At 34.8% G+C, this 25,337-nt stretch overlaps 1 long non-coding RNA gene across 1 annotated transcript in view; it reads right to left on the bottom strand.

The window, feature by feature from the left end:
• Nucleotides 1-2,744: 2,744 nt before the first annotated feature.
• The window catches only part of LOC125911498 (uncharacterized), a 70,476-nt gene continuing 47,883 nt past the window's right edge, over nt 2,745-25,337 (bottom strand). Inside the window, exon 3 of the long non-coding RNA XR_007454337.1 lies at nt 2,745-2,921. This is a non-coding gene — a long non-coding RNA (uncharacterized LOC125911498). The remainder of the gene's footprint in view (nt 2,922-25,337) is intronic.

The raw sequence follows: 25,337 nt of genomic DNA, 5'->3' as shown, positions 1-25,337 counted from the left end.
ACTATATTGTTTTTCCCTTTTTTCATTATGATTGAAATGCTTTCACTTTTAGAAAGCACAGTATTTGTTTATTGTAAAGACATTGCTATAATAAAAAAAATCAATCTGTAGTTATGGTAATGTCTTCTGAGTTTTTCCTATGTAAATGAATCATGGGAGGAGAAAGTCTTGATTTAAAGGTGGAAACACCTTGATTGACAGATGAAAGCTTATCTATTATTTGTGTTACAGCTAATCTCTTCCTGTAAACAAAGAACTCCATTGTGGAGGCTTGGAAGTGTTGAGTTTGGGGAAGCCAGCTGGTCAAATTTCAAGAGGTCAAAAAGTCATACAAAGTAGAATTACAACATTGGTGATTTCACTCTGGTCCATCTTACGAGTTTCAAAGACTCAATCTTGTCAATACCCTAAAATGAGTGAGATGTGTTGGATGACTCACACTGACTAAACTCACAAGAGACTGAAATATATAAATCAGAAAGCCAGTGTGTTATTTAACAATAAGAAATATAACAGTCAACATAACCCAACACTCCTAACCTCTAGCCAGAATGTTTTTTTCTGCAATATAACCAGAGATACACTTGGTGCACATGAAATCAGAATAAGTGACATATTTGATCTGAGGATTTAGAGGCATTTCTACAATAGAAATAAATTCTACTCAACACAACTTAAGTAGGCCAGTGCTAGCATTTGTCTTTCTGGTTATATTACTGATATACTTTTCATGATTTAACATTTTTTTCCTTTTTTTTCCTCATGTGTGCACACATGAGCACACATGAGCAGGGGAGGGACAGAGAGAGAGAGAGGGAGAATCCCAAGTAGGTTCCACACTGTTAACGCAGAGCCTGATGCGGGGCTCAAACCCACGAACCATGAGATCATGACCTGAGCCAAAATCAAGAGTAGGATGCTTAACCGACTGAGCCACCCAGGTGCCCCTTTATATTTTTAAAAATACATTTATTCGAGTTATAATCAAGTCTTTTTCTAGCTTCTTTAAATGACATTGCAATTAACAGTGAATATAAGAACAAAAGTTACATTTGACCACTACAGGGGAAGATTCATATTGAGTTAGTTTTTTTGTTTGTTTGTTTATTATTAACTTGTTTTTTTTATTAACTTGTTTTATTTTTTATTTTTTTAAATTTACATCCAAATTAGTTAGCATATAGTGCAACAATGATTTCAGGAGTAGATTCCTTAGTGCCCCTTACCCATTTAGCCCATCCCCTCTCCCACAACCACTCCCGTATTGATTTAGTTCTTAATAACTATATTTATACAGTGAAAACATAGTTGGGAAATTAGATTCTCCAATTGCCAGAAATATGTTTCTAGTCAGTCAAGTCTGCAGGCTATCAGTGAATATATAAATATATTAGAATTGACAAAACTGCCAAAAACTTCTGAAAAGAGGGGAAAATGTTCATGTTATGTCAGAAAACAAATATGTGTTGTGTAGAAAACAAAGCAGACATTATATATCTACTATAATTGAAAAAGGTACATTGCTTAAAATTTAAAGATAAAATTCCAAAATTATTCAATGACATAGATATATTGGTATAAGATGAATCAGTCTTGAACCACAACCAAAGGAATTTACTGAAACGTCTAGAGGAACTTATTATGATAGTCTTGCTGAATCGGATGGTCCTGTAAAGAACTGCCTAGTCTATGAGAAGTTGCTATTGTAACACTGTCAAATAATATCTAGTGTTTTATACTCTTTTTTCTCCTTTGGAACAACCAGAGGAAACTAGGATATATTTTAGAATCAGGTAAAATTGCTAGAATTATCTGCCTTCCTGCTGGTAACCTTAAAAGTGATTTGAGATAAGTATACATTAGGGAAGAGGCATAGTTTCTTCTTAGGTGAATATAAGCACTGAAAAAAAGGGTAGGCATATTCATTCATTTTAAAATTCAGACTCATAGAAGGACATTTGCTTATACTGAAAACTGTTTTTTCTTTAAAAAAATGTTTTTAAATGTTTATTTATTTTAGAGAGAGAGACAGAGACAGAGCATGAGCTGGGGAGGGGCAGAGAGGAAGACACAGAGTCTGAAGCAAGCTCCAGGCTCTGAGCTTGTCAGCACCGAGCCATATGCCGGGCTGGAACTCACAAACCGCAAGATCATGACCTGAGCCAAAGTCGGACGTTTAACCGACTGAGCCACCCAGGTGCCCCCCCCTTTTGTTCTTTAAACGATTATTTATTTTTGAAAGAGAGAAAGAGCATGCGTGAGCCCCAGCGGAGGGCAGAGAGAGAGGGAGACAGAGGATCCAAAGTGGGCTCTGCACTGAGAGGGGAGAGCCTGATGGATGCAGGGCTCGAACTCATGAACTGTGAGATCATGACCTGAGCCAAAATCGGATACTAACCTACTGAGCCACCCAGGCACCCTGATATACTATGTTTTATAGGTTACTGATACAATACACTGATGTAAATACAATATCTTTTCCCCTTCTGGAAAAGTCAATGAAGTCATCTGAATTTATTTCATTAATTCCACAGGTTTAGTGTTACAGATTAAGTTATTTTATATTTTATGCATAAAAATGTAAACTATGTAAAATATGTAAACATATTTTATAAATACATATATAATAATATTTAGGTTCATTTCAGGAGTTATATAATTTGTAATGTGAATCCTCAACACCTGGTTTCTACTTGTCTTATAAGTCTAAAAATAATTTAAATTAAGCATTTGACTCACAACCTTTGCTGCTCCAAGATCTGCCATTTCCTGGGGTGACAGTGTCCATGTGGATAACCCATCTGATTCTCTGCTCAGGTCCTTGAATTTTACATCTTTGGTGACTTTTACTTCCACAGCACTTCAGACAAGTGTTCCCTCAGCCATATCCTGGACCTTTTTATCACTCATTACTTCTTCCCCTTTCACATGTTAAAGTAAAAACAACAACAACAATAAACAGTTCTCAATCTTAAATCCTCTCAGCTCTATGGTTCTCAACTTTGGCTGCACATTAGTGTTACCTGGAGAAACTTTTGAAATCCTGATGCCCAGCCTAGGCCACATTTTGGATTAATTAAATTAGAATTTCTGTAATCTCTAGAGTTGTGATCAAAAGATCAGGTTTTCAAGCTCACCAGGTGGCACCAATATGCCACCACAGTTGAGAACCACAGTTTTAACTTTTCCATTCAGTTATTCTACTACACCTGTTTTTGAAACACTGACTCCTCAGCTGTCCCCAATCCACATTACCTGCCTTCCTTGCCCCACCGATGTTTTGTTTCATTCCCTAGCACAGCATCAATCCTGCATCAACCCAATGGTCCACTCCAGGCCACCCTGATGGTGAAAATCACATCATAGGTCAGGATGTTACCAGCACTGTCTTTCTTGTCAGTTGCACTGCGGTTCTCAGGGATGCCAGACAAGTCTGCCTTATTTTGCCAGCCATTTCATGTTTCCATTCTCCACAATACTTGTTCAAAATACACTTCACTTTTCTCAGACTCAAAGTTATCTGAGAATTTAAGAATTCAAACTTCCTTTCTACTGAAATATCAGAAGTTCTCATTTTTTCTTCCTTCAGCTAAACTTTATTGTTTTGTAGCTCACAAACGTGATATTCATTCAATTGGCAGAAATATGAACATCTCTCAATCCTCCTTTTTTTCTCCCTTTATATATCAAATATATCAAAAATTCTGTGACTTATATATTTTACAATTGGTCCCTTTCTTAGTATTGCTATAGCTCTGACCTTAGGTCAAGCACCCCTTATTCTCTTCTTGATTGTTGAAACAGTCTCCACTAGGTCTCCCTCCACTCTGGCCTTTTTCCAAGCAGTTCTTCAGAGTGATTATGTCTCAATGCCTAGCAGATTGTGTCTCTCCTTTGCTTGCTTATCAGGGTTGCCCTCAGGATAAAGTTCTAATTTCTGAATTTGAAGATCCTCCACAATCTGCCCTCCAGCTTTCTCTGTTGCTTCATAGCAAACATCTCACAAAATTCTGTTGTTTACATATCTTAAATATTTGCCTACTTCTCAGTGCTGTTCCCTCTGTCTGAAACATTGTTTCCTCCCTTCTTTTATTTGCTAAGTCTGGCATCATTTTCTCTGGGAAGCGATTCTCTAATTTTGTCTGGGACTTTTGGCTCCTCTTCTTTGTTTCATTCTTCTTTGCTCTTCTGCCTCCATCACGGCAATTATTCCATGCTTTGAAAGTGGTCTTGTTAAGTATTCCCCACTAAACTATAACAGCAGAGTCCATGATTATCACGTTCACCATTATCATAGGTTTTACTATGACATAACATAGTATAATATGTAATGGGTTTCAATCATAAAATATTTCAATAAATCACTGGTGGATAACTTTAAGCGAATGTTCAAATGCTTTTAATGATGTATAATAAAATTCAACTAGGACTCCACAGAATTTCATAATGCAATAAAATACCCAATAGAGGACTATAAATAATAATAATGGAAATCCTGGGACTTGAGTGAAAATTAGTTTAGTGATCTCATATTCATATGTTTAGTTTTGAGAACTTTTTCCATATTTGATGCACTGAGCATGATTCACAACACACCAGAATATCACTAAACAGATGGAGAAGACAATAACCTTTATTTGAGGTCTGAAAAATCACCTAAAAAATCTTTGGGGCCAAAAATATGTCATTATTTGCTAAAGGTAAGCAACACAGACTTTGGAGCTAGACAACCTGCTGTGCAACTTGGATCCATTATTAACCACGTAACTTTGGGTGAGTTACTTCTTTAAAAATTTTTTTAGTAAGCTTATTTATTTTGAAAGAGACTGAAACAGTGTGAGCAGGGGAGGGGCAGAGAGACAGGGAGAGAGAGAATCCCGAGCAGGCTTCATGCTGCCAGCACAGAGCCTGACACAGGGCTTGAACTTGTGAAACCACAGATCACGACCTGAGCCAAAAACAGGAGTCGGATGCTTAACCAACAGAACCACCCAGGCACCCTAGGTGAGTTACTTCGTAAGTCTTGTTTTTTTCATCTATAAATTGAAGATAATTAAACCAGAATCACAGGGATATCATATAAAATGCCAACACAGTACCTGCTACAGTAGGTGCTCAATACTTTTACTTCTTTTATAATGGTGCCTAAAATGCTATATTATTTTGGGTTAAAGGATCATGTCACCAGGAATCCCGTGTTAAATGCAAATATATGATGTGAAAGGCAAACATTTACATTTTAGTTTCTATTTGTGTATTCATCTGTAAGGTAATAGAATAGTAAAAATCAGTCATGAAAGGAATGAATACGGTGCCATATGAACTTCTGACATGTGTGAGGGATGGTGTGATAAGTGTGGAATACAGGACATTTGACTAAGGGGCAGTGTAAGCATACAGGTTCATCCTAGGCCCCTAGAGGACATTGGATTCATGGAAAAGAGGGAGATAAAAGCTCAGTGGTGAGGCAAGGGCAGTGCTGTTGAACAGAGAAGAGTGAATCTAAGGTGAGCTTCAATTTCTTTTTATTTTAATTAGGGCAGTTTTAACAGGCTTGTCTGCCTCTGCGGACCTAAAAGGAAACAGTTATGTTGAGGCTCCAGGTCTCTGCATACTGGAGCATTTCTGTGAGTCCAAGCCGTTGGATGTTTTTAAGACAACAATCGTTTATTCCTGCCACCTCCCTTTGGTCATATCAAAGTACAAATATCTGTGGAAACTATTCCATTAAAACGTGGGCTGTGGCTACAAGTCATTTCTAGTTAAATCCATCTAGAGAATCTTGCTGCCTTTTATCTTCTAGTCTAATTTAGTTTTATTTACCAAGAAATTTAGACATTTAAAAATACGCATCTTGAAATAAGAGAAAGCACCCAAAAAATAAATTTTTGATATTGTCACTTAGTCATGATGAATTTTGCTTTCAATTAATTATTTTTAGATATGCAATGTATTTGATATTAAATAAATTCTAAAGAACATGTATAATCTAGCTAGGTTTGGGGAATTTTATTAAAAGCCCCATTGAAACTTTTATGCAGCATTTACATTTCATTTACTGGTCACAAGAGGGAGTAAGAACACTGCTAAAAATTACATATTTTCAAACTTTTTCAGGATAAGTTGTATGAAGAGAATCCCCTCGTGTTCTAATGATAAAATGATTTCTTTTTTCCCTAATCAGTCTAAGAATTTTTCAGTCACCTCTTAATTTTGACCTGATATGACATTGTATTCAAATAATAAAATCTGAACTCATAAAAATATTAGAATCTTTATGTTTAATAAAGGATCATTTTCAAACAGTTGAAAAGGCCTGAATGTAATTTTTTAAACACTATTTGACTAATATGCCTGAGTCAGCCATCATGTTTTCAACATTTAAGTGATTGCAAACAAAGTGGTGTTTCAGTGATAATGATGCAACACAATGATGAAATATGTTGCAAAAGTAGAAGACCTTTTAGAGCAAAATCTGAAATTCCTTTCCTAGAATGTCTGTAACCTATGACAATTTGCTGTTTTCCTTTTTTTCTGGTTTTATCAGTTTCTTTAAAAAGCTATGGGCTAAAGTGCACTCAATCATTTAAGGTACCTTGATAATTACACAGATTATTCGGTAGTTTTTAGAGTAAAAGTTTAAGATGTCTTCTACTGAAAGTGCAACATTGCTGACCTTTGAAAAAGTTCTTAAGAAGTAAAAATTTCCACAACTTCCTCTTTAGAGTTTAGGTCTCCAAAAGATCACATGGCTTCTTGTCTTATATTCGTTGATAGAATGAATATAATTTCCCCTGAAGATTGCTTCTTACCACTTCATATAAAAGTACCTAAGTATCTGCTGGTTATTTAAGGAAAGAACTCCCCAAACTTAGTATTGAATCAGGGTCATGTGTGTAATTTGCCTCATAAATATAGGACAGATATTATGATAAACTGATACCACAACATATTTTCTTAGGCTTAATATAAGCTATAATGTATTTTAATTTGAATTGAATTTAAAAATTGAATTTAAAAATCCAAATTTTTCCTCAATTTGAAATTTTCACAAGGATGACATACAGGGAGCAAGACATTTACTACTATGAAGTAAATTATGTAGCTTAATACATTAATCCTTTTTTATTTTTGGTTAAATATATAGATGCTAACTGACCTAGAAATTTTGTTCTTTGAAATACCCATGGAAATTATTCAATAAAAATGTGGGGCTTGGCTACAAGTCATTTATAGTTAAATCCATCTGAAGAATTTTGCTGCCTACTTTTCATCTTTAAACTTTATGAACTGCAAAAGAAGCACTTGTTATTGTTTTTAATGCCTTAGCTATTACAAGTGCGAGCTGACTCCACGCAAACTTCTGGGAATCCTGAAGAAACACAGTGCTTCCCCGCTCCACCCACTACTCCTAAAGTTTCCCACAGTTGTTTTTTTGTCACATGGCTTAAAATGATGAGAGTATGAATACTAAGGGTCATTTGTAAGTAAAATTCAAAAGAAATGACTTTAAAACCATAACCACAAAGCATTTAGATTATGCTTATTTTACAAGCTATACTTTTATTTTAATAGCACAAATCTAAACTCATTTTATTATTTAGTGAATTGCATATTAGAATTATCTTATGGAAAAAGTTTCATTACATGTGCTATTTTACAAATGTAGAACAGAATACCTATGCAGAGTAGTTCTAGCACTTCCTGTTTGTTGTGTATTATCTATAACTTTTTGTTATTGAACATGTATTGGTAATAGAAAATTAAAGAACACATAAGAATTTACCTAATGTAAGGCAAGAGATTTTTAAAAAGAAAAGTATACATGTAAATTCAATTTAAGTTTAAATTCAACAATGTATTCCATTCTTTAATTATTGAAAAGATATTTGTTGAACATCTGCCATTTGCTTAATCATTTTAATCCACTTTGTTTTAAAATGGCCTTATGGAGATTTCTATAAATGTAAGTAATGGAGGAAGGGAAAGTGGTTTGAAATTAGTAGAGGAGATGAAGAAAGTAGAAATAATGAAGTCAAAAATAAGATAGAAAGAGGAATTGAGTATTTAATACAAAATAAATGTCCTGACATTCTATGCATTTTTTATTGGAGAGTATTTTTTTTTTTTTCTAACAGCTAATGGGAAAGAAGGAAACACATAAATTTCATTCCTTGTAAGATAAAAATAATCCAATTTCTTTAGAAAAGCACAACTATTTATAATATTGAGAGCAAACTGTATTCCTTCTTTGGGTTCTCATAGATACAATACTGTGTAATTTAACAAACTTACTAAATGCTAGCCTTGATATTTTTCAGTGAGTTACACTCTCTTGCAGTCATATGTTAAGCACTGGGGATTCAAAAATGATTTTGACAAAAATAGAACTACCCTACAATGCAGTAATCGCACTCCTTGGTATTTACTCAATAAAAACAAAAAGGGATACATGAACCCCTATGTTTATTTTAGCATCATTTATAATACCTACATTATGGAAGCAGCTCAAGTGTCCATCAATAGGTGAATGAATAAGAAGATGTGGTACATATATATTGTATTGAATATTACTCAGCCACAAAGAAGAATGAATTCTTGCCATTTGCAACAACGTGGATGGAGTTAGAGAGTATAATGCTAAGCAAAGTAAGTCAGTGAAAGACAAATACCATATGATTTCACTCATATGTTGAATTTAAGAAACAAAACAAAAGAAAACATGAACAAAAGAAAAAAAAAGAGAAAGAGACAAACCAAGAAACAGACCCTTAACTATACAGAACAAGCTGATGGTTACCAGAGGGGAAGTGGGTGGGGGGATGGGTGAAATAGGTGAAGAGGATTAAAGAGTACATTTATCATGATGAGCACTGAGTAATGTAGAGAACTGTTGAGTCACTATATTGTACACCCGAAACTAATATAACACTGTATGTTAACTATATTGGAATTAAAATTAAAAATTTAATAAAAAATTATTTTGACCCAGTTCATGCTCTCAAAGGAGTTGTAATTTAGCTAAGGAGACAGACACATAAATACATAATTAATATACAACACAGTAAGTTTATGATACAGGTGAGGTCAAGGTATTGTGGGCATACAATATTAAAATGCACTTACGCTCTTCAGTTTTCTATTGCATAAATATACGTCTATTAAATATATATAAAATTCCCTTACTAATATTATGTTTGATGATTACTTATGAAAGAAATTCATATTAAGTTTAGATTTACTAGAAAAATAATGCATTCTTTTACATATGGAAATACCCTATGAGGTCTGTGATTTCTATGCCTATCACTATTGTGTGTTTGTAAGTTTGTATGTATACAGACATTTCAAACATTATCAGCTTGCTACAAAATTAAGAAGCTTCATTATTATTCTAAACTTGAATCAATTTATTAATACTCCATGTATATCTTAGAATACATAGAATACATGTATCTAGGTTAATCAGTAGTTAGCAACTAGAATAATCTTGGCAGAGTGGCCAAATAAAGATCACATTCATATACTTTTTTTATTTTTAAATTTTTTTTAATGTTTATTTATTTTTGAGAGATAGAGCGAGCAGGGGAGAGGGAGAGAGAGAAGGAGACACAGAATCCCAAGCAGGCTCCAGGCTCCAAGCTGTCAGCACAGAGCCCGACGTGGGGCTTGAACCCACCAACCACGAAATCATGACCTGAACCGAAGTTGGACACTTAACCGACTGAACCACCCAGGCGCCCCCACGTTCACATATTTAATACATGAAATACATATGAAAGATCTAATAGCAATAATAATTTAATGTATTGCCTTTATTTTATAGCATTTTAAAAATAATTTTCTCTTTTTAATTGATGTAAGTACCTTGTAGATAGATTGTTCAGAGAATACTGACCAAAATGGAGATGGTGAACTTTTGATTCACATCTATTGTGATAAATCAAAGCCTTGAGAACTGTTTTTGAAGATGTTAAATCAGAGTTTATGTATTTGATTATATTTTGTGGAATGCTGCAACTTTATAAAAAAATTTTTTTATGTTTATTTATTTTTGAGAGACAGGGAGAGACAGGGCATGAGCAGGGAAGGGGCAGAGAGAGGGAGACACAGAATCTGAAGCAGGCTCCAGGCTCTGAGCTGTCAGCACAGAGCCCAAAACAGGTCTTGAACTCACGAACCACGAGATCATGACCTGTGCCGAAGTCAGACGCTCAGCCGACTGAGCCACCCAGGCGCCCCTAAATGCTGCAACTTTATAAAGAAACAGATTTTTTTTTTTTTGCATTTTAGCTACTTTCCAACACTGAAGAAGTTATATTCATATATATGTATATAAATGTATATTAGATTAGGCACATACTGGATTAGATTTACTCATTCATTTATTACCTAACATCTGCTAGGCATCTTTTGTGTGCTTGGTATGAGGCAAGTGCTAATAATAGGAACGCAATTTATATATAACATCTTGTACTCTGCAGTTCAATTCTAAAGGTTTCTCACACTATATTTTGGGAGCCCATATGAAGGGAGGAAGATTTAGGGAAAGTTTCTAGGAGCAGCCAGTGTTCCAGTGGCGTGTTAAAGGAGGATTGGGAAGTAACCAGACAAAGGAGAAGAAACCACAGGGTAGAACAGCCTGGATTGCATGGGGAATTAGATGCCCTTTTATGTTGCTATCAAAGGAGGACAAATTGCTAAATAGGGGCTAGTGGAAATGAGACCAACAGTTATTCATTTATGTATCTAGTTGGCACTATTAATTAACCGATGATTATTATTTGCTTAATATTAAGTGATGTTTATCATTTGTCAGAAATTTTTCTGGGTGCTGTGGATTCCATCATTCGTCATGGAGAGTCAGTCTGGAATAAGGTCATGAAGGCCTTAGTGGCATACTCAAGAGGTTGTAATTTATCCTGTCGACAATGGGAAGTTATCCACATTAGTTTAATCAGGGATTTGAGTGGGTCAGACTTGTGTTTTAGATGAATGATTGTGGTAGCTGTGTAAGGCAGATCTACTCAGAGAAAGAGAATTCACTGTGGGGCTGCTACTGCTGTAATACAATTGAGATATGGTAAAGACATTAACTAAGGCAGTGGGAATAACAAGAATAATAACCTATTTAAGAATTAGAATAAAAAAATGACAAGGTGATGACCACTTGGTTGTGAGGTATAATGGAGAGGGAGGAGTTGATGATTCCTTTGTGATACTAGTTTGTTTGATTAAGTGGGTTAATGATGGCACCACCAGCTAAGATAAGATAGAAGAACCCAGTTTAGAAAATAAATATTTCTTCCTGATAGTAAACCTATGAAATTCAAAAAGATATTCTTAAATCTTTATGAGACTTATAATTTTCAAACAACTGAATAGTTTTAGCATATTTGTTTTTCTTGTCTAAGTACTTTAAGCTATATGGAATAAAATGGCAAAAATGGGATGATAAGAAGTGGGAGTGATAAAATGAGAGCTCAGACCTCCTATCACCAACCATAAATGATCCATTTATTAGTTTGAACATTATTTAGCTGGGGTTTCAAAACAAGTATCTACTAGGGCATTGTAATTTGTTTATTGAATGTGAATTTTGCATTAAAATTATACAATAATATTTAGTTCATTTTAAATGCCAAAAAGTGGAGAGAAAAATATGCTTTGTAGCCTAAGTTGGGAGGTAGACTTTTAAGTGACATAGCTGGGATCAGAATGTAAGTGGCTCTTACTTCACAGACTTTTCCAATAGAAATTTCCTGCTTTGCTCTTTTATAAACTATGTGTCTTCACTTGCTTTATATATTTTTATTGAAACTATATAACCAACCTGGGATTTTTGTAAATGCTCAATAAATGTTGGCTATTATTTTTTTGATAAGTCACATGGAACTGTTTAAAAGTTCAATCTTGTTTTTAATGACTTTCGTCTAGAAAAACTTGAAACCTTTATACAGCTTTTCTAGTAGCTTACTCTTTTTATCTACAAGTAACTTGTTTTCATATGAGAATTCATTTATACATTGCTCACACAATAACTAATTATCTGCGTATCTTCTATTACATAAAATATTTGAAATGTTTTGCTTTTAATCTCTGAAATAGTACTGATAATCTGATTGCAGTCAGGAGTTTAAATCTGAGATTGTAGTAACACTTCTATCTTTCATATCTTCCTTGTTACCATAAAAATTTTTGTGAAAGGGATTCCTGGTGCTATTTCTACCATTTGCTTTCATATATTCAGTTCCAAGAGGGCACACCCTGTGAGTGTGGGAATAAAACTCTTCTGGGCAGACACTTCAGAGCTGCAATTATATTAGATGAGGCTATTGGATTGCTTGATTTCTCCAGGGACTTTGGTAATGTAGCTAAAGAGCGCTCCCCATCCTGCTGCACTTCCAGCCACACTTGTTTTTCAATGCGCCATCCTAGATAATTATCTCACCTCTAACCTTGAATAACATGAACCTTCTAAGTTTGACCCATCATTAAAATTAACTCTGGAAAAACTTTATAATAATAATTTTAGAGAGGAAGTTATGGATTCAACACTGCCGGTCAGTTGAAATACTTCTAAACCTCAAAATTTAAATTGTTAATAGGTACTATGAGAAACTACTTTTTGACCTTGTTACCTTATAGAAAAGAAGAAAAGTCTAACACAGAACCAACCCATACTTTGACTTATGCTTTTTTTAATTTAAATTAAGGTTTAATTGAACCATATTAATTGAACATAGTTATAATGCTGTGCATGTGTGAGTATCAAGCCTTTTAAGGTCAACTTTATAATAAGCATTTTCTAATTCATCATTTTTGGCATTATATAAAAATGCAGAATTATCAATACCTGGTATTGGAGCTAAGAAGCAAAGGTGAATTGTTATTATGACAGTAAGCATAACTGCCATCTGCAGAAGTTTTAGTATGTGCTAATCTATGTACCTCCATCATCTTCTTTAATCCTCACCTATGGCAATATTATAGTAGAGGCAGTTAAAGGTCATAAGTAAGTGATGGGTTCTGGAGTCCAGTGACTTGAGTTTGAATTCTGACTCTACCACTTATTAGCTCTGTGACTTTGATCAAGTTCCCTAACCTCTCTGTGCTTTAGTTTCCTTACATGTAAATAAGGGTAAATTATATTCCACAGAATTTTGGGGAGGATAAATGAGTTATTGTGTGAACAATGCCAAAAACATAGTAAATGCTCAAGTGTTGGCAATTATTATTCTCCCTATTCCACTGACTAAATAGTTTAGATACCTTATTTCAGATTATATATTTTATAAAGGTTGGCATTAGAATAGGAAATCTGAGCTCTTGGACTTCACAGACAGTGGACTTGACCACTAGGCATTGTTATGTAAGAATTAAAGAATACTGGCAAAGTTTTCAGAGAGCCTTCGAGTATAAAATTAAGAGATGCAACAAGGTGAAAGAATAGATTGAATTTTTCCCACTAAGAGCTGTCTTAGTGCAATAGACATTTTTGTGTGCCATGATGTGCAAAGCCCTTGGTTGGGTCTTGGGAACACAAAGAAACAAAGGCAAGTCTCCTGCCTTTGAGGATCTTAGGGTCTTAGTATCTTTGTCTATAGACAAAGATCAAGAAATTACTGTAATTCAGTACAGTGATTTATACAATGGGTGGACTGCTTCAGTGTTCAGGGGGAACAAGGGAGAAACAGCAACCCATGCATCATGGGAAGTCAGCATTTGAGTGGGATTTGAAGGTCAAGTAGGGGATTGTCAGGTGCAGTGAATGATGAAAGGATTATAGGAGCTGGAAGAATATGTGTGAAGGTGAGGAATGGGAAGAGAGGCTGGCATGTTGGGAACATCCTTAGAATTGTTTAGAACTGTTGGAGAGTGGAGTGTGTTCTGGGGAAGGATATGGAGTATGGGAAATGGCAAGAGACAAAGTCAGACAAAGCTGGCAAGTACCAGGTCAAAAAGTTTTGTATGCCATGTAGTCATGTCAGGTTTTTACTGTGATGAGAGTTATCAAATAGTAGGAATAGATCTTGGAAAAGGCAACTGCAGGTACAAACTAAACCTGGGATATAATGCAGAAGCAATTCCTAGATAAATGGTTTGCTTGGTTAATCAACGGATTTTGTTTTGTGTCAGTGTTAATGATTGTGGGCCACAAAGAATAACACGTGGTTTCTGTCTAATCTTTTTTTTACTATTCAGAGATGTAACACAATTTGATGATTTTCCCTGTTCATAAATGAACTTGAGCCTGCAGCCATTACATTTAAATGTTTTCTAGGTTAAGTCACATTCAAAATATAGAAAACATTTTATTGCTTTAAACAAAACAGTAAGCATTTCCAGTCATATTAAAAGACTTTTTTACAGTCTGTTTGTTTGTTTACTTATTTATTCATTTATTCTCAAGTTAATTAACACCCAGTGTAGTCTTGTCTTCAGAGTAGAACTTAGTGATTCAAAGAGTGTCCTCCTTAATGCCCATCACCCATTTAACCCACCCCCCATAAACTCTCAGTTTGTTCTCTGTATTTAGGAGTCTCTTATGGTTTACCTCCCTCTCTGATTTTATCTTATTTTTCCTTCCCCTCCCCTATGTTCATCTGTTAAGTCTTTCAAATTCCACATATGAGTGAAATCATATGATATCTGTCTTTCTTTGACTTATTTTGCTTAGCATAATACCCTCCAGTTCCATCCACATTGTTGCAAATAGCAAGATTTCATTCTTTTTCATCACCAAGTAGTTTACAGTCTTCATTTCTTATTTTTTAAGACAAAGTTTTTAGAGCTGTTTTAAGTTTACAACAAAAATGGAAAGGAAGGTATATAAATTTCAAATATATCTCTTATTCCCACATATAAACAGCTTCCTCCTCATCAACGCCTCATCACTGATCAGAATGGTACTTTTTTTTTTTTTTAAACCAGGGATGAACCTACATTCACACTTCTTAATTACTCAAAGTTCCTTGTTTACCCTAAGGTTCATTCTTGGTGTTGTACATTCTATGGATTTGGAAAAAGGTATACTGACATATATTCATCATTATAATATCATACAGAGTATTTTCACTGGCTTAAAAATGTTCTGTGTGGTTTCTGTCTTTAATATACCAATAATTCAGTACAGAAACCAAGGAGATTGCATATCATCATAAAGTCAAGTCTCTTTTTATTTCACTTCAAATTTTCTTCTTCAATTCAGTTCTCCCTTATTTTTATTTCATGAATTTGGTTATAAGTCAGCATAATTGTTTAGTGGGGTAAGTTTTAGGTAAACAGGAAGATGGCATATTTAATTTATTCGAATATATTTATTCATATCTAATGCTATTCAGTTTTCATAGGAAGGACTGGATATAAATAGATTGGCCAGATTTGCTTTGTCTTGGACTAAATAATAGCAAATTTGGGTAAAGCAGCTCAAATAGAAGCAGTAGTTTAAATAGCAGCAAAATTAGATAACATGACCAATGGCATGACCTAGTAATTATCTTATAATCTACTGATGATCTCTTTGAGTTCAATCTGGAGCTTATTCTGTCATTGGAACTTTTACAGTGTTTTCATTTCTAATATCCATTTTTTTTCTATTTGGCTATTTTATCATGTCAACTTGGGCTTATTTTATTCCTGCCAAATTTTTCTTTTAAAGTGTTTTGTTTGTTTTGGAACTCTGGGGAAGCTGGGAAAGTAGAAGGATCACAAGCTTACCTTGTCCTACAGACACACTAAAGTGGCAATTATATTAGTGCAACTAAATTTAAAAATGACCTGAAGATTCCAGAAAATTTTTACACAGTTAATTATAGAGAGGAGGCCGCATCTAAAAGGGTAGGAAGGGCAGAGACCAGGTCAGGAGTCAAACTCCCAGCAAGACTAACCACAGACAGGAAGGACACCACAAGCATGGAGAAGTAAGGGGATCAGACCTCACACCAGGCACCCCAGGCACAGGGGACCTGCCCTGGGAAGATGAGTATCCATAACGTTTGGCTATAAAAACCAGTGGGGCTTAATTTTACAAATTTTTACAATCAGTGGGGCTTAATTCCAGGTACTTTATAGCTGGCTTAGCTCTGGGATCTTTTGTTCACTAAGAACAAAAGTGCTGGTGGTTGCCATTTCTCTTCACCCCTCTAGCCTACAGAGCAGGACACTTGAGGGAATAAGCATAAACACTCCCCATCTAATTTGTAGCACCACCTGCCCTGCCTCTACATTCTCCTGTGGATCTGCCCCATTAAACTTCCCCCACTTAGCATGTGTCCTTCCAAAGAAGCTTCTGCCCTGACACACCCTGAAAGCAACCCTAGCAGGGACTGATGGCACCCCAAGTAACTCTTGCCCTAGGAAGAGGGTAAGATAACCACACATACTAGTGTGACTACAGTCCCAGCATTTGAACTTTATAGCTAGCAATGTAAAGAGAGTGCCCTGCTGATGAGTGTGACTGTAGCCCCAGAGAATAGGCTGGGCATAAGCACCTGCTCTGTCTGCCAGTCCCAATCAACTACAAGCCTGTGGTGGCCCCAGACTAGCCACTTAACATCACAGAAACCAAATGATACCTGGTGTGCCCACAACAGGCAAAGTGGACCATTGCAGCTGACTGGACTGAAGGCAAATGTGGCTTAGCCATAACAGTAGGGTGCATGCAGCCCACATGGGAGAAGTACCTCTGAAGCACCCGGTTCTGATGAACTAGGGACATTGTGTTGCAGGGAACCTCAGGACCTCTTCTTCACAAGGCCACTACTTTCAAGATCAGGAGATATAGCTGACTTTTCTAATATGTAGAAACAAATGCAGAGAGTTAGACAAAATGAGGAGACAGAGGAATATGTTCCAAATGATATAACAGGATAGAACCACAGCAAAAAAGCTAAATAAAGTGGAGATAAGCAATATGCTTGATTAAGAATTCAGAGTATTGGTCATAAAGATACTCACTGGTCTTGAGGAAAGAGTGAGAAACCTCAGTGAGACCTTTAAAAGACATAGAAAATATTAAAAAAAAAACAGTCAAGAGATGAAGAACTCAATAACTGAGATAAAAAAATACACTAGAGGCAACCAATATCAGATTAGAGGAAGTAGAAGAATGGATAAGTGACCTAGAAGACAGGGTAATGGAAAGTAATCAAGGTGAATGGCAAAAAGAAAAAAAAAATGATAATAGGTTAAGGGAACTTAGTGACATTACAAGTATAATAACATTTTCATTATAAGGGTCCCAGAAGAAGAGAGAGAGAAGGGGGCAGAACATTTATTTGAAAAAATAACAGCTGAAAATGTCCCTAATTTGGGGAAGAAAACAGACATCTAGATCCAGAGAACTTCCAACAAAGTTAACTAAGTGAGGCCCACACCAATACACATAATAAATAAAATGGCAAAAAGTAATGATAAAGAGAAATATTAAAATCAGCAAGAGAAAAGAAAAAAGTCATATACCAGGGCAACCCCATAAGGCAATTACCTAATTTTTCAGCAGAAACTTCTGATCAAAAGTGAGTGGCATGATATATTCAAAGTACTGAAAAGAAAAAAAAAAACTGCAACCAAGAGTACTCTATCTTGCAAGGTTATCATTCAGCACAGAAGGAGAGATAAAGAGTTTCTCAGACAAACAAAAGTTAAAAGAGTTAATTACTATTAAACCAGCCTTACAAGAAACATTAAAGGGAATTCTTTGAGTGGAAAGAAAAGGACATACTCAGGAATAAGAAAATTGTGAAAGGAAAAAATTTCACAGGTAAATGAAAAAAAATGACAAAAGATTAATAGCTAGTGGAAATTAAAGCACAAAAGCAATAAAATCAATTATGTCTACAAAAATCAGTCAAGGGATTCACAAAATAAAAGGATGTAAAGTATGACATCACATACATAAAATGTACAAGGGAGTAAAAGTTTAGTGGTTTAAGAAAGGTTGAAACTCAAGTGAACCTCAACATAATATGGACTGCTCTACTCATAAGATGTTGTATACAAACCTACTGGTAATCCCAAATCAAAACCTATTAAGAGATACACAAAAAATAAAAAGAAAGGTACCCAAACATAAAACTAAAGAAAGTCATCAAACCACAAGGGAAGACAGCAAAAGAAGAATGGAACAGAGAAGAACTACAAAAACAAACATAAAGCAAGTAACAAAATGACAGTAAGCATATAAGTATCGATAATTACTTTAAATGTAAAAGGACTAAATGCTCCAATAAAAAGACATAGGGTGACTGAATTGATAAAAAAAAAAAAGCAAGACCTATCTGTATACTGTCTGTAAGGGACTTAGCTCAAACCTAAAGACACATGCAGATTAAAAGTGAAAGGATGAACAATAATTTACCATGCAAATGGAAATGAAAAGAAAGCTAGGATAGCAGTACTTATTTTGGACAAACCAGACTTTAAAACAAAAACTGTAACAAACAACAATGAAGGACACTATGTAATGATAAAGAGAACAATGCAACAAATGGATATGACAATTATAAATACCTATGTACCCAACAAGGACACATCTAAAACATAAAAGAAACTATTAAGAGACATAAAGGAAGAAATTGACAGTAATACAATAATAGTGGGGGACTTTAACACTCCACTTATGTCAATGTATAGATCATCCAGACAGAAGATCAACAAGAAAACTGACTCTGAATGACACATTAGACCAGATGGACCTAACAGATATATTCAGAATAGCCCATTCAAAAGCAGCCAAATACATATTTTTTTCAAGTGCACATGGAATGTTCTCCAGGATAGATCACATATTAGGCCACAAAACAAATCTCAATACATTTAAGAATATTGAAATCATATCATGCTTCTTTTCTACCACAGAAATATGAAACTAGAATTCAATTACAAGAAAACTGGAAAGAGCATGAATATATGGAGTCTAAATAACATGCTACTAAACAATGAATGGGTCAACTAAGAAATCAAAGAAGAAATAAAAAAATACACGGAGACAAATGAAAATGAATGTATAATGGTCCAAAATCTTTGGGATGCAACAAAATCTGATCAAAGAGGGAAGTGCATTGCACTATAGGCCTATCTCTACACGCAAGCAAGATCTCAAACAAACAACCTAACTTATGCCTAACAGAGCAAGTAAAGAACAAACAAAGCCCAAAGCCAGTAGAAGGAAGGAAATAATTAAAGATTAAAGAAAAAATTAATGAAATATGGACTAAAAAAACCTAATAGAACAGATCAATGAAACCAGGAGCTGGTTCTTTGCAAAGATCAATAAAACTGATAAACCGTCAACCAGACTCATCAAGATAAAGGGAGAGGATTAAAAAAAATCAGAAACAAAGGAGTAGAAATAACAACCAATACCACAGAAATACAAAGGAAGAGAGTATTATGAAAAAAATATGTGCCTAAAAATTGGCATAGAAACATATCGCCTTCCCAAACTGAATCTATTTCCAATAAGAAATAGGAAATTTGAACAGACCAACTGCTAGTAATGAAATTGAATCAGTAATAAAAAACTCCCAAAAAACAAGTCTAGGACCAGAGGTCTTCACTGGTGAATTATACCAAACATTTAAAGAAGAGTTAATACCTGTTTTTCTCAAACTATTCTAAAAAATAGAGGAGGGGAGAAAGCTTCCAAATTCATTCTACAAGGCCAGCATTACCCTGATATAAAACCCAGGGGAAAGACTCTACAAAAAAAGAGGACAGGCCAATTTCTCTGATGAACATAAATGCAAAAATTCTCATCAAAATATTAGCAAACCAAATCCAACAATATATTAAAAATACTCACCACAGGAGTGCCTGGGTGGCTCAGTCAGTTAAGCATCCAACTCTTGATTTTGGCTGAGGTCATGATCTATCTCATGTTTCATGGGATCAAGCTCCTGCTTGCGATTCTCTCTCTCTCCCTGTGCCCCTCCTCCCACTTGTGCTCTCTCTCTCTCTCGAAATCAAATAAAGATTAAAAAAAGCAAAGCATCAACAACAAAATCCATCATAATCAAGTGAGACTTTCCCCAGGGATGCAAGAATGGTTTAATATTTACAAATTAATCAATGTGGTATATCACATTAACAAGAGAAAGGATAAAAACCACATGATCTTTTCAATAGGTGCAGAAAAAGCATCTGACAAAGCACAATATCCATTCATGATAAAAGCTCTCAACAATTAGGTTTAGAGGGAATATTTCTCCACATAATAAAGGCCATATATGAAAACCCTACAGCTAACAGAATATTCAATGGTGGAAAAACAGCTTTTCCTCTAATATCAGGAAGGATATGCATTCTCACAATTTTTATTCAACAACATACTAAAAGTCATAATCTTGGGAATTAGGAAAGCAAAATAAAGAAATAGCATCCAAATTGGTAGGGAAGAAGTAAAACTTTCACTATTTGCAAATGACATGATACTATCTATAGAACACCGTAAAGACTCCACCAAGGGCTACCTGGGTGGCTCAGTTGGTTAAGCATTCCACTTCGGCTCAGGTCATCATCTCATGTTTGAGTTTGAGCCCTACATCTGGCTTGCTGTTAGCACAGAGCCCGCTTGGGAATCCTCCGTCTCTGCCCCCCCCCCGCCCTTCTCAAAAATAAATGTTAAATACTCCACCAAAAAACTACTAGAACTGATAAATGAATTCATTAAAGTTGCAAGATACAAAATTAATATACAGAAATCTTTTGCATTTCTATACACATAATGAAGCAGCAGAAAGAGAAATTAGGAAAACAATCTTATTTGCAGTTGCACCAAAAAGAATACAATTCCTTGGAATAAACTTAATCAAGGATGTGAAAGACCTGTACTCTGAAAATTATAAAACATTGATGAATAAATTGAAGATGACACCAAAAATGGAAAGAAGTATACTCCATACTCATGGGTCGGAAGAATGAATATTATTAAAATGTCCACATTACCTGCCTAAAACAACCTACATATTTAATGCAACCCTTATAAAAATACCAACATTTTTCACAGAACTAGAATTAAATATAACATGAGGAAAATTAAAACTGTGTTTTGATTTAATTAAACATCTCAGAAATAAGTTTAGAAAAATTACTCTGTTGCTTTATAATCTTTAGAAACTTGTTCCTTCCTCTGGAAAATCTTTTCCTCCAGTAGAGTGTTACATCTTGGCAAGGATTAAATAAATTGAATCAACTGTGATTAGATTCTGTTGAAAGGTCAAGATGATTTTAGATTTTACAAGTTATAAAGTTTGAGTCCTAATTTTATTAGGAATTTATTAAAATTATTTTAGAAATTTATTAAACTATATCACATGTTTATTCTGTATCTAGTGATACAAGAGGATATTAAATATTGTTTGTATCCAAATAAGATATGTTGTTAAAACACACACACACACAGAAGGAAAAAAAAAAAAGAGGTTATAGAGGGAGAGAGCCGAAACATAAGAGACTTAAAAACTGAGAACAAACTGAGGGTTGATGGGGGGTGGGAAGGAGGGGAAGGTGGGTGATGGGTATTGAGGAGGGCACCTGTTGGGATGAGCACTGGGTGTTGTATGGAAACCAATCTGACAATAAATTTCATGTTTAAAAACACACACACATCATTTTATAGCTTTAAGGATTTATTGTTTGGATGAATGTTATGAATTTCTAGGAGTTGGAAGCTAAGTAGACAATAGACTTCCACTTTTCTGTTCAGAAACTCTTCCTGCATAAATAATGTTATTTTGTGACCTTTTATAAACTCCTTTTTTTTTTGGTTTAAGTACAATATGAATAGATTTCATATTCCAGATCCACATTCTTAGATTTGATTTTAATAATGACAAATATGAAAAGAGGTCTTTATAGTTCATTAGTATTGTTACTGTTTTTAATAAGAAAATATTTTTAAATTTGTTAAAATAATTTTTATTCAGTTTACAAAGTACTTTCATATACTTACTTTAATTATATCATAGTGAAATAAATAAGATACTTTTAAAGCAATTATTAAATTTAAGAACAAGACAGGTCCTTATTTGAATAGAAAATATAGTTGAGATTCAGAAAGTTGACTGCTATACCACTGCCTTCCTTCCAGGAACAATGTATGCACAAGTCACTTATTTATTTATATGTTTATTTCTGAGAGAGAGAGAGACCGGGGGGGGGGGGGGGGGGGGGGGGGGGGAAGGGACAGAGAGAGAGAGAGGGAGACACAGAATTTGAAGCAGACTCCAGGCTCTGAGCTGTCAGCACAGAGTCTGACATGGGGCTCGAACTCACAAACCATGAGATCATGACCTGAGCCAAAGTCAGACACTCAACCAACTGAACCACCCAGGTGCCCCAGAAGTCATCCATTTATGTGGCATCCTTTAACATCCCTTGATAAATTCCAGCTCTCACTAAGTCTCCAAATACGGAATTGGGATTATCACTACTTTCCCACTGTTTTCACTCCCCAGATGCTTATCTAAAGAAAATTCAAAAGCTTCTGGAAGTTGTAAGAGCTTAATAATAAATTTTTGTCTAACATGCAAGTGTTATTACTACAATGATTAGAGCAATCTTGTATGTTAGGGCCACAGGGAGGACAAATGAAGGTGTGGGAAAAGTTTGGTTTAAAGAAAAGTCTAAAATGAAGATAGAAATGAACTGAAACGAGTTATCTCCCTTTATCTTATCTTGTGCATCGTGTGGCTGTTTACTTGGTCTTTTACATGAGATTTTTGTGGTCTTCATAAGAATTTTCCATGCAATTATCAGCTGTTTTTTAAGATCAGAAATACTACGTTAACTAATTGTCAGAGTGATTAACTAATCATTCCTCTGATTTCATATATTTGCCTGACACTTGCTAGCTGATGGGCTTCATGCTTAGGGGATAAAATTATGTTTTCTGGTTGGCAGCTTTAGTTTGTGTAATCAGATTTCAAGATTTTATTCAGGATATCCAATCAGACATATCAACACTTAAGTCTTAGAGTCATGCACTTGAAAAGGTCGATGTTTCTAGAAATGTTTCAGCCAGAAGAACAGATTCGGATGGAAGGGCAGTTAGCTCCGTATTTCTCTGCTTTGAGTGGGACAGGCAGCTTCCCTCCTAAACCATGAAAAACTGCTCTTGGTTACTCTTATTTTTTGAAACAAAGAAGAGTAAGGTATAATCCAAATGCAATATATCATTTATGTAATCTCTGATATATGACTCGGAGTTAATGACTCCTGTTGTCAGTGCCAGAGCTTCCATAAGCTGGCAGGCAATGGTTTGGGTTCAATGATGTATCTAATGTACACTCACAGCCTGCACTGCAATCTCCTTCCCTGTAGACAAAATGAGCACATTATGGTATAATAAGGACGGAGGAGTTTCTCCCTTCTACAGAGTAAATCGCATACTCGTTCCAGATATTCCTTCATACAACTTGTTTGGTGACATGCGATTACACAATGCACCATGCTAAACCCAATACAACTGTGGCTTTGTGGGCCACAACTGCACACAAGATAATGTCTAGGCCAGAGAAATGAAACTGACAATTTGACCTGTTGTTTATTCTGAATGCTTTTATCTACTTAAAAAACCACAATAGTAGGAATGGGATTCTGAAAAACACTCTCCTGTTTTTCATTTTTTAAGGATTTTTTTTGGTTAGTATTTGCTTTGAACTGTGGCTTCATATGTATGTATGGTCTTAGAAAATTCTTAGTCATTACCTTTTTCTATTATTTCTAAGACGTGTAGTTTATGTCTTCAGAATTTTTCTAATACCCTTATTTGAAACTCCAGTTAGACACATGTTAGGCTTTAAGTCTATCCTTCAATAACTTTAACCTCTCTTTCATATTTTCTATCTCCTTTTCCTCACATTTTGAATAATTTCTTCAAATACATCTATCTGTAGGTTCTATAATTATTTCTTTACCATTCTTCGATTTGCTGTTTAACCTACCCATTGAGTTTTTAATTTAAAAAAATCATGCTTTTCAGATTGATAAATTATATTTCATTACTGTCAAATCTTCTCTGATCATTTTTGAGAATCTTCTGATTCATACTTTTATTTATTCCTACTTTTCTTTCAACATTTCACACATAATTGTTATAATCTTTATTTGATGATTCCTGTAGCTGAAGTTTTTGGACTGTAATCTATGATGAATGCTAACCTGTTCTTACTCACTCTTGCTGATGGCAGCTTGTTTTGTAGTGTGTTATATGATGATGGTGATGATGATGATGATGATGATGATGATGATAATGACGTAGTTTCTTTTTTAGAAATGAACCATATTTGCCTAGAATTAATCTGTGGAAACACTTAACGTGCTTGCTTGAGGAAAAATCTTTATCTCATGGTAGGATTTTGTTTTACTTTTACTGGGGGCCAACGGTTGATATCAGCTGTTCGGTAAGTTTACCTAATCCTGTCTGGGGATTCCCTGATTGGGATGGTAATATAAATTCAAATCATAAACTCATGTGAAAGCAGTATATTGCTACAAATTCTCAGAAAGGACTATTTTTTTTTAGCTTTTAATCACCTACGGCAATATTGAGTGGTAAGATTTACCACTATAGTTTTAGCTTAATATTTGAAGACTGAAAACATTTGTTTCTATTTTTGCCCTCAGGAAAATTTCTCTTAAATTTTTATGAACTCATAAGAGTTCAGTTTATTTAAAAGTATTTAAAAGCATGTTTATAGTAATTGATCCAGCATCTGGGTGTTTTTTAGCAGAAGGCCTTTTAGAATTTTTAGTCTTAATCATATTGATGAAATCAGAATGTTATACCATTATTTCTCTTGTCCTTCTGCTTAGCTGTCCTGCTACTCAGTTGATTTGAGTATGTTTAAAATAAAACTTTAACTCTGGAATAATTTTAGGTTAACAGAAATGTTTCAATGATAGTGGAGAATTCTTGTCTACCTTCATACAGTTCTCTCCATTGCCAACATCTTTTTTTTTAAGTTTTATTTGTTTATTTTGAGAGAGAGAGAGATGGGGGTGGGGGAGAGTATGCATGCATGAGTAGGGGAGAAGCAGAGAGAAAGGGAGACAGAGAATCCCAAGCAGGCTCTGCATTGTCAGCACAGAGCCTGACATGGGGTTAGTCTCACAAATGGTTAAATCATGACCTGAGCCGAAATCAAAAGTTGGATGCTTAACCAGCTGAGTCACCCAGGTGCCCCTATTGCCAACATCTTACATAACCATGGTAAAACCAAGAAACCAACTTTGGTGCATCATTATTAACTAAGCTCCAGATTATATTCAGATTTCTCTACTTTTTTCCACTAGTGTTCTTTTTCTTTTTTTTTTAATGATTTTTTTTAACG

Source organism: Panthera uncia (genome assembly GCF_023721935.1).
Source record: "Panthera uncia isolate 11264 chromosome C1 unlocalized genomic scaffold, Puncia_PCG_1.0 HiC_scaffold_3, whole genome shotgun sequence".
Taxonomy (NCBI): domain Eukaryota; kingdom Metazoa; phylum Chordata; class Mammalia; order Carnivora; family Felidae; genus Panthera; species Panthera uncia.
Note: the sequence above shows the minus strand (reverse complement) of the source record. Positions and strands in the feature narration are given on the sequence as shown.